This window comes from Ranitomeya imitator, unplaced genomic scaffold (genome assembly GCF_032444005.1).
Source record: "Ranitomeya imitator isolate aRanImi1 unplaced genomic scaffold, aRanImi1.pri SCAFFOLD_147, whole genome shotgun sequence".
NCBI lineage: Eukaryota > Metazoa > Chordata > Amphibia > Anura > Dendrobatidae > Ranitomeya > Ranitomeya imitator.
Window position 1 is genome coordinate 227,111 of NW_027193755.1, and position 7,422 is coordinate 234,532.

At 47.7% G+C, this 7,422-nt stretch overlaps 1 long non-coding RNA gene across 1 annotated transcript; it reads left to right on the plus strand.

Annotated features, from left to right (window-relative positions):
• The first annotated feature begins 633 nt into the window (after window positions 1-633).
• On the plus strand, window positions 634-6,886 carry LOC138654178 (uncharacterized). Its single transcript, XR_011316099.1, has 3 exons — window positions 634-673; window positions 3,964-4,007; window positions 6,819-6,886. It is a non-coding gene; the product is annotated as an uncharacterized lncRNA (long non-coding RNA).
• The last annotated feature ends 536 nt before the right edge of the window (window positions 6,887-7,422 follow it).

Below are 7,422 nucleotides of genomic sequence, written 5' to 3' on the forward strand. Positions count from 1 at the left end.
AGAAGACGGACGGACATCGGGAGGCCCGGTAAGTATAAAGGGGGGAGATCAGGGCATGGGGGGGAGGAGGGCGTCGGAGCATGGGGGTGTGGCATCGGAGCACCGGGGTAGCGGGCAGGAGGACGGGGGAGCGGAGCACAGGACGGAGGGGAGCAGAACATATATCGGAGGGCTGGGGGGGCGATCGGTGGGGGGGGGGGGGTACACCAGTGTTTCCAGCCATGGCCGATGATATTGCAGCATCGGCCATGGCTGGATTGTAATATTTCACCAGTTTTTTAGGTGAAATATTACAAATCGTTCTGATTGGCAGTTTCACTTTCAACAGCCAACCAGAGCGATCGTAGCCACGGGGGGTGGGGGTGAAGCCACCCCCCCTGGGCTAAACTACCACTCCACCTGTCCCTGCAGATCGGGTGAAATTGGAGTTAACCCTTTCACCCCTTCTGCAGGGACGCGATCTTTCCACGACGCCACATAGGCGTCATGTGTCGGATTGGCACCGACTTTCATGATGCCTACGTGGCGTCAAAGGTCGGGAAGGGGTTAAGCGAATAAAAACTTAAATGGAATGAGTGCTTCGTTAATGAATTAATGACTGCACTGTAACACTTTTGTTTGATTCTTGGTTTTAGGAGACAATGATTTGGCAGCAGAGGATTTGGAAGATCAGGTAATGCTCCTGTCAGGGTCGTCACGACAATACCCTTCCTTCACCAGTCATTCCAAATCAGATTATGTGAGCATTGGTACCGGATAAGAATGATTCAGACAAAGGCTGGTTCAATCTCATTGCATGCTCGTACTTCCACACGTAGTGGCAACGTCACAGCAACTGACTTTATTTCCTAATACACAACATTATATGATCTATTGGGGGAAGGTGTGCAGAGGGTGGGGTTAGGCGGGGTTTAAGCAATGTATCTAGTATTCAGTCTTTCTGGTTGGCTCTGACATCATCTGATGGATCTTCCCTTCTCCACGTCGCTTTAAGTATCATTTCAAGAGAAATGATACTTGGCTTCTGGAATGTGTAACTTGCTTCTTTAGCAGAATCAGAATTTAGGGCAAAGGTGAATACTGGCAGCCATGTTAAATACAGTTACATTTGCATTAGCAAGCATAAAGGGGAAAAACTTATTGTTTCACAGCATAAGAATACATAAAAGTACAAAAGAGTTTAAAGATATATATTTTCACCTTGACACTCCATGTCTTTCCAGTAATATAGGCTGGATGTGAGGCCTGTAACTCTTATTAATATAGGCTGGATGTGAGGTCTGTGTGTCTGTCCCAGTAATATAGGCTGGATGTGAGGTCTGTGTGTCTCTCCCAGTAATATAGGCTGGATGTGAGGTCTGTGTGTCTCTCCCAGTAATATAGGCTGGATGTGAGGTCTGTGTGTCTCTCCCAGTAATATAGGCTGGATGTGAGGCCTGTAACTCCCAGTAATATAGGCTGGATGTGAGGTCTGTGTTTCTCCCAGTAATATAGGCTGGATGTAAGGTCTGTGTGTCTCTCCCAGTAATATAGGCTGGATGTGAGGCCTGTGTGTGTGTCTCCCAGTAATATAGGCTGGATGTGAGGTCTGTGTCTCTCCCAGTAATATAGGCTGGATGTGAGGTCTGTGTCTCCCAGTATTATAGGCTGGATGTGAGGCCTGTGTGTGTCCCCCAGTAATATAGGCTGGATTGTTATGGACCTGGTGGTTAGGAGCACCCGGAACGACCTGATGGTTAAACTCTCACAGGACAAGCTCTGGGAAGTGGGAACTCTGCTGACTGCAACCCCTAATCCTATCACACAACTAGAAATAGCCGTGGAGCGAACCTAACTCGGCCTAGACGCCTCTTCACAGCCTAAGAGCTAACTAGCCCTAGAAATAGAAAATAAAGCCTACCTTGCCTCAGAGAAATTCCCCAAAGGAAAAGGCAGCCCCCCACATATATTGACTGTGAGTTAAGATGAAGTCACAAACACAGAAATGAAACAGGTTACAGCAAAGGGAGGCCCGACTTACTAAACAGACAGAGGATAGGAAAGGTATCTTTGCGGTCAGCACAAAAAACTACAAAAGACCACGCAGAGTGTGCAAAAAGACCTCCGCACCGACTCACGGTGCGGAGGTGCCACTCTGCATCCCAGAGCTTCCAGCTAGCAAGGCAAAATCATTATAGCAAGCTGGACAAGAAAGCAATGAACAAATAATTAACTAGCAGGGACTTAGCTTCTGCTGGAGTAGACAGGTCACCAGAAAGATCCAAGAGCGAACTGAACCAGTACAAGAACATTGACAGCTGGCATGGAGTAACGATCTGAGTGGAGTTAAATAGAGCAGCCAGCCAACGAATAAACTCCATCACCTGTGGAAGGAACCTCAGGAGCAGCAGCTCCACTCACAGCCACCAGAGGGAGTCCATGAACAGAACTCGCCGAAGTACCATTCATGACCACAGGAGGAAGTTCGATAACAGAATTCACAACACTGGATGTGAGGTCTGTGTGACTCCCAGTAATATAGACTGGATGTGAGGTCTGTGTGTCTCTCCCAGTAATATAGGCTGGATGTGAGGCATGTGTGTCTCCCCCAGTAATATAGGCTGGATGTGAGGTCTGTGTGTCTCCCAGTAATATAGGCTGGATGTGAGGTCTGTATGTCTCTCCCTGTAATATAGGCTGGATGTGAGGCCTGTAACTCCCAGTATTATAGGCTGAATGTGAGGTCTGTGTTTCTCCCAGTAATATAGGCTGGATGTGAGGTCTGCGTGTCTCTCCCAGTAATATAGGCTGGATGTGAGGCCTGTGTGTGTCTCCCAGTAATATAGGCTGGATGTCAGGTCTGTGTCTCCCAGTAATATAGGCTGGATGTGAGGCCTGTGTGTGTCTCCCAGTAATATAGGCTGGATTTGAGGTCTGTGTGTCTCCCCATAATATAGGCTGGATGTGAGGTCTGTGTGTTTCCCAGTAATATAGGCTGGATGTGAGGCCTGTGTGTGTCTCCCAGTAATATAAGCTGGATGTGAGGCCTGTATGTCTCTCCCAGTAATATAGGCTGGATGTGAGGCTTGTATGTCTCTCCCAGTAATATAGGCTGGATGTGACGCCTGTGTGTGTCTCCCAGTAATATAGGCTGGATGTGAGGCCTGTATGTCTCTCCCAGTAATATAGGCTGGATGTGAGGCTTGTATGTCTCTCCCAGTAATATAGGCTGGATGTGACGCCTGTGTGTGTCTCCCAGTAATATAGGCTGGATGTGAGGCCTGTATGTCTCTCCCAGTAATATAGGCTGGATGTGACGTCTATGTGTCTGTGCTGAGGGCTCACAACATAATCCGCAAACATTGGCCACTCCTGAACAAAGCTTACCCCAACATCCAGATTTTCAGGAATCCACGACTCATGTGCACCAGACGCCCTAACAACATACGTGACACTGTTGTAAAGGCGGATCTAGGATCCGTCAAAACCACATCTACCAGAACCCTCAGTGGACAGAGAAGGACTGGTACCTTCCCATGCCTCAGTTGCATGAGTTGTTCAAACGTCATCAAGGGCAACGAGGTAGTCCATCCACGCACGGGCAAATATTATCCCATTAAGGACTAATATACATGCGAGTGCAATTTTGTCGTGTACATCATTAAGTGTCCTTGTGGCCTACTATATGTGGGCGAAAGAACTCAAGCCATTAGGGATCGTATCTCAAGCCGCAAATCTACAATCAGATGTGACAAATTATGGTTACCCCTTCCTGCCCATTTCAAGGAAGCTAAATATAACGTGGCCCAACTCAGGTTCCAGATAATAGAGAAAGTCCCAAGACCAAGGAGGGGCGGGAATCATATTAAGCTGTTGAAACAGCGCGAAACATATTGGATATGTACTCTTGACACTCTTCATCCTAGGGGTCTCAACCATATATAGATTGGTTAATATAATAAAAACTCTAATTTTTTCTCCTAGATCAATTGAGTTCATAGTCACAACCGATGTGCGTAGCCGAGATGGTAAGATGAACCACTCCTTATTCTGCCCCCCCCCCCCCCCTCCCTCCCCACATCTTTCCTATGCTTTTTTTCTATGCTTTTCTATGCTTTTTTTCCCCTTTTATTTAGTTTATTTGGTTTGGACTCCTACGTGTATGCTCGATTTATTTCATTTGTTGCAAATCAGTTCTATTAATTTATTCTCTTTATTTGATCTATACTTCATCCATGTATTTTTTCATTTACCATTTGATTTTTTCATTTCATTATTTAATTACTATTATTATTTTTTATTAATATTTTTATTCTTCTGTATCCCGTTTTTTCATTCTGTACTTTTACGCATTACCCTGTGATTTTGCATATTTGTTTGATTAATTATTTCCATTTATCTTTGAGTCCACGCTTTACATATCATGTTCCCTAAATGTCATCATTTACTTGTTCCATTCTGTGTATCCATCAGTCATCCTTTATTATTTACCTCTCTTCCAACACCCACATCCACCTATCCATGTTTACTCTTCTCTTCCTATCCTTGTGTCCCATCATCTACATACTGCCTTTTCCACACTCCTCTCGGCAACGATTCACCATGCAGCCTCCCTATGCATGCGGCCCCTCCTCTTCCCTGCTCTTACCACATACACTAAGTCAACGCGTCAGCCCGCCCTCCACTTATGTTGCCATGGTTACGCATATACTAGCCCATTACACAGACGCACACACCGTCGCTGGGCTTCTGCGCATGCGCCGGCGTTCATCTGGACTTCCGGTCACCTGACCGGCCGATGCGCTATAAGGCAGTGAGCTCTGCTGACTGGCGCTACCTCCTTCTTCTTGGGCGCACACCAGCCAGCCCTCCCACTTTGCCACCAACGTCGGCTTTTTCAGCCACGATCTCAGGCACCGCGTGACTTTCCTGCTGTAAGCTCAGCTACTGTTGAGATAAGTACCGTTCCTTTTTTACTTCCCACTATACTTACCTTGCCTTGCAGCTTCCTTTATCTTCAGCATAAATATCTACCTCAAGGCTACAGTTTATCCCAACGTGGTAATTACTACACTTTATTGGTTACCACCACTCATAGTGATATATACTACTGGCTATTGAACCCGTTCTACGCCCGGGTGGCAAGCATTTATATTGGTATATGGTCTCCATCATGTGCTGCTGCCATCCTGCGCCCGTTCTGTCATGTGCTGCTGCCATCCTGCGCCCGTTCTGTCATGTGCTGCTCCCATCCTGCGCCCCCGTTCTGTCATGCGCTGCTGTCATCCTGCGCCCGTTCTGTCATGTGCTGCTCCCATCCTGCGCCCATTATGTCATGCGCTGCTGCCATCCTGCGCCCGTTCTGTCATGTGCTGCTGCCATCCTGCGCCCGTTCTGTCATGTGCTGCTGCCATCCTGCGCCCGTTCTGTCATGTGCTGCTGCCATCCTGCGCCCGTTCTGTCATGTGCTGCTGCCATCCTGCGCCCGTTCTGTCATGTGCTGCTGCCATCCTGCGCCCGTTCTGTCATGCGCTGCTGCCATCCTGCGCCCGTTCTGTCATGTGCTGCTGCCATCCTGCGCCCGTTCTGTCATGTGCTGCTCCCATCCTGCGCCACTATTGTATTATATGCCCCCGTATGCTGCTGCCATATAAAAAAAAAATACCATACTCACCTATCGTCCGGCTCCACTGCAGGTGTGTCTTCAAGAAAATGGCGCCGGAAAGCGCGGACTGCGCAGGCGCCGATTCCGGCAGCAGGAATCGGCGCCTGCGCAGTCCGCGCTCTCCGGCGCCATTTTCTTGAAGACACACCTGCAGTGGAGCCGGAGTGTGTGTTCAAGAAAATGGCGCCGGAAAGCGCGAACTGTGCAGGCGCCGATTCCGGCAGCAGGAATCGGCGCCTGCGCAGTCCGCGCTTTCCGGCGCCATTTTCTTGAACACACACTCCGGCTCCTCTGCCTGTGACTGGACTCTGTCACAGCAGAGGAGACGGAGCCGCACGCAGCGCTGGAACGGAGGACAGGTGAATATACTTACCCTCCCTCCTGGCGCGTCCACGGTCCCTGACTCTCCGGTGGAGATCGCGGTATGCGTTCAGTGCTTACGCATACTGCGATCTCCTGGGAGCGTCACTCTGTGGGGGCCAGACTGCGCCGGCGCTTGCGCCTATGCAGTCTATAAAGGCTTCGGACAGAGTGACGCTCCCAGCGTTATATTATAGATGTTCTGAATCTCTTCCATATTACCCTCTCTTTTAGTGGTACCACCATTCATCATACCCTAGCCACAGGAATTATTTATGTCTCTCCAAGCTGGGCACTAGTGTAAGTTTTTTCCATATCACGCTTTTACCTTTCACCCTTCCCCCCTTTTTTTCCTTCTCTCCCTCCTCTTCCCCATTCCACCACATCATATGACACCTATTGGATACAAGACTATCCCATTATGGGGTGCTTACGATTCATGGTTTTTTGTTATCCCTAACAGTACATACCTAAACAATGTTTCTCTTCTCCCTGATGGGATTATACAAATACGATTAATACTTTATTGCAACGGTATGTCCTCTTTTGTACTTTTGCCACACATTCTTCCATCTAACTACGTGTACATTATGGTTATTTTCGTTTTTTTTTTCCTTTTTTCCTATTCTCGGCATGCCCACACACCCTATTATAAAAGTGATTTGTTCCAACACCTAACTATGATCAGTACATGGTCTGCTTCACTTATGCACTTTTTCCATGACATGGCTCAATTTCTTTGAATATATGTATATATTTTTACCTGGCTGTATATATTGTATTTTTATGTATATATTTCTTTCATTTTTTTCAGCGACATTGTGATCAAGGCCACAGAGTGGCCGAAACGTTAAATTACCTGTCGCTTATAACCTGTTAAATTAATAAATTTCACTTGAAGCAAAATCCGCTCTGAGTGCAGTGATTATTGACTTTGCTGTTTATGGGATCCCTGAATCCGTTCACCAGCACCATACAATCTACCCTAAGTTGTGTGCCAGCTAGCCGTTTCTTCTCCCAGTAATATCGGCTGGATGTGAGGTCTGTGTGTCTCTCCCAGTAATATAGGCTGGATGTGAGGTCTGTGTGTGTCTCCCAGTAATATAGGCTGGATGTGAGGCCTGTATGTCTCTCCCAGTAATATAGGCTGGATGTGAGGTCTGTGTGTGTCTCCCAGTAATATAGGCTGGATGTGAGGCCTGTGTGTGTCTCCCAGTAATATAGGCTGGATGTGAGGTCTGTGTGTCTCCCAGTAATACATGCTGCAGACTCAACCGCAAATGTGAACCTAGACTTAGATGGTAGCGCGAGGGCATGGCCACTGCTCCTATTCCCATGGGGCTGTTAGATGAGTGCATGGCCACTGCTGTATTCCCATAGGGCTTTTAGAGTCCCATTAGCGCACAGTCGTCCTTTTG